The sequence below is a fragment of the Dendrobates tinctorius genome, unplaced genomic scaffold, assembly GCF_039654945.1.
Source record: "Dendrobates tinctorius isolate UK_male_01 unplaced genomic scaffold, ASM3965494v1 ptg000018l, whole genome shotgun sequence".
In the NCBI taxonomy this organism is placed as follows: domain Eukaryota; kingdom Metazoa; phylum Chordata; class Amphibia; order Anura; family Dendrobatidae; genus Dendrobates; species Dendrobates tinctorius.
The window spans coordinates 7,796,944-7,799,901 of NW_027361686.1; the positions used below are offsets into that span (position 1 = coordinate 7,796,944).

The following is a 2,958-nucleotide window of genomic DNA, read 5'->3' on the forward strand; positions in this document are numbered from 1 at the left end:
TTTGTAGTTTATTGAGCTCAGTCCTGCTGATGATGGCATCATCAGCACCAACCATCTTAGTAGCCATTTAGAAACTGTGCAGAAGGGTGCAGAGGTCCTTAATCTGTGCCCATTCTGTAAATGTGATATGCGTCACCGCTGTACTGCGTTGACCCAGGCTATACGACATGACACAGTTGCTGCAACATGTGCATATCAACCTATTAACTGGCATGGGGATAAAGACCTCTGTATCAATGCAAGTCAACGACCTGAGGGGTGCAAAATGAGCACATAGCTTACGTGCTTTCTGGAGATGCTCCCCCAGGCCAGGTTAGTGGTGGAGAAATTACTTCCCCAGGATCAACAATGCAGAACAGCTGCACTAAAAATAGGCTGAACTAGATGGACTTAAGGTCTTCTTTCAGCCTTCAAAACTATGTTACTATGTTATGTTACTATGTTGAGGACGTGACCCATGCAAGGCATATGTGCAAGGTTTACCTGGCATAGAGCAGACACCATGTTTGCACGGATATCACACACAGCCTTCCCTGGGTCCAGGTTCAGTAGAGAAAGCCACTGCTCTAACTCGACCTGGATAGCTGTCAACAACTCTTGAGAGTGTGACTGTGGTCTCCAAGTCATATTCAGCTCACTGGACATTTCCTTCCTAATCCAGATCCAAGTACTTGTATTGTTTCTGATTGTCTCCACCCTGAGCTCCTGATTGGCTCCACCCCAATTGAACACCCAACTTAAACCTGGCACTGTACTTCCCTCATTCCGAGATTATTGAGCTGCCAGTCTTTAGTCAAGCTTCCTTTCATCTGCTGATCCTGTAAACTACATTGCTGCTCCTGTGTACTGACCCTTGGCTATTCCTGACTATGTTCCCTGCCCCTGTGTAGAACACATGCATGCTCAGTACCTCCCAGCTCCTGCTGTGATACAGCTGAAGTGCCCTCTTCCATAAGTAGGACTCATCTCCCCTCCTTTCACTACTTAGTCACATCCTCTTCCCCAGACCCAGTCTTTTGCGACCATGTTAGTTTCTCCAGGTCCCAGCCTACTGATCTGGTCAATTTCCGATATGATTGTGTGGTTGTGGACTTGGCTAGACCCCATGGCTGTAGCTGTGATCAGAATACACAGGGCGGGGTTTTTTGTGCTGCATCTACATTAAGTGGAGCCGTGTATTAGCAATGCCAAATACCGTTACCTTTCCAGTCATGGGGGACAAGAAGACTCTAGACTTTGACGATCTTCTTGTTGCTTTTGATATACCTGATGCTTCAAGTTTGGATGCCAATGAAGCTATCCAAACAACAATTGATGAATAAGAGAACCATCTCAAACCATCAGGAATGTATTAGAGAATCTGTCTTTGGCTCAGTATGTTTCTGTCCCTGATGTTCCAGCAGTTAGCGTTATTGTGAAAAACACCAGCCGACAAGATTTATTTGAGGCATCTGAAAAGAACAAAAATCTCAATGGTCCAACTGTACTGCTGAATGGTTTTCGTGGCCTGAAGTGGGCCCTGATCCTCATGCTGTTGAACCAGGCTATGGAAAATTTGAACCAGGATTCATCAACGGGGGACAACTCATGGAGCTAAACAGAAAAAAAAAAAAATCGCACAATGAAGAACTTTTGCCAACTTTTACCCAGTTTAGCCCTATTTCTAGCCCTGAGCCAGGAGATTCAAAAGATATTGTTCTTAACAAGCAGAAGGTAGCAGAGTCTCCATACTTTCCACAGGCTTCCAAAAACAATCTTGGAGAAGAATGCATGGTCGATTCTGTTAGAAAGGCTTCTCTTAAAAATCCCTCACAACCAAAGCTAAGTATGTTTGATGAATACTTTAAAAAAGAGCAGAAATCTGAATGCATGGAAGCAGAAAAGGCTAGATCTGAGCAAACCCAAGGTATCGACTAAAACAGCAGCTTACTTGGCTCGTCTATGCCTCTTAGGAATACTCAGGACTAGAGTTGAGTGACTTTGGTCGGATCGGGTTTCATGAAACAAAATTTGTTTCATGAAACCAGAAAATACTTTATCCTGAGAACTGCAGCTGTCCTGAGTAGAGTTGAGCGACTTTGGTAGGATCGGGTTTCATGAAACAAAATTTGTTTCAAATAAAATTGGTCCGACTAGGGCAAAAAAAGTCGGAGTTTCGTCCGAAACCCGACCCCAATGCAAGTCAATGGGGAATAATAGTCAGCATTGAGTGGATGAATGTCATCTGCTTAATGCCGATTTTTATTTCCCATTGCCTTGCATTGGGGTCTGGTTTCGGACGAAACTCCGACTTTTTTTTTGCCCTAGTTAGACCAGTTTTATTTGAAACAAATTTTGTTTCATGAAACCCGATCCTACCAAAGTCGCTCAACTCTACTCAGGACAGCTGCAGTTCTCAGGATAAAGTATTTTCTGGTATAGGGGACTCTTTCGGTGATGTAGCAGGTACATCAACTATGTCTTCATCTGTGCCACCTAGGCAGCGGATGAAATCTGCTCATTCTAAATTATCATCTTGTGTAGCTGCTTTGGTGGACTTGCAGGCTAAAAAAGTTGCCGGGGTCCCTAAGGAAGAACCTTTAAATCCTTCTAAAGACCTTGCTCTTCTTTTAAGGAGGGGTTTGGGATGCAGAACCACCAAATATATGTCACAGAATCTACTCAACTTGATGTCCTCAAACTTGTCCACGATTCTAAACATGTAGGATACGCTAGAGTCATGAAAACACAAGACCTACTGTTTTGTTCTTTTTAATGGCCTTATTGTAGGAATGATGTGATAAAGTATTTTTTCTCCTGTTTAACTTGTGCACAGAGCAAGATGCCACAATCTTCTTTTCTAACACACCTTCAACCTCTTCTAGTTCCATCCAGGCCTTGAGGATCAATTTCAATTAATTTTATCGTGGACCTACCTCTATCTAAAGAAATGACTGTTGTCCTTGTTGTGGTAGATTG

At 43.3% G+C, this 2,958-nt stretch overlaps 1 pseudogene; it reads left to right on the forward strand.

The window, feature by feature from the left end:
• Positions 1 to 1,211: 1,211 nt before the first annotated feature.
• Positions 1,212 to 2,705, forward strand: LOC141082585 (zinc finger protein 592-like; annotated as a pseudogene).
• The last annotated feature ends 253 nt before the right edge of the window (positions 2,706 to 2,958 follow it).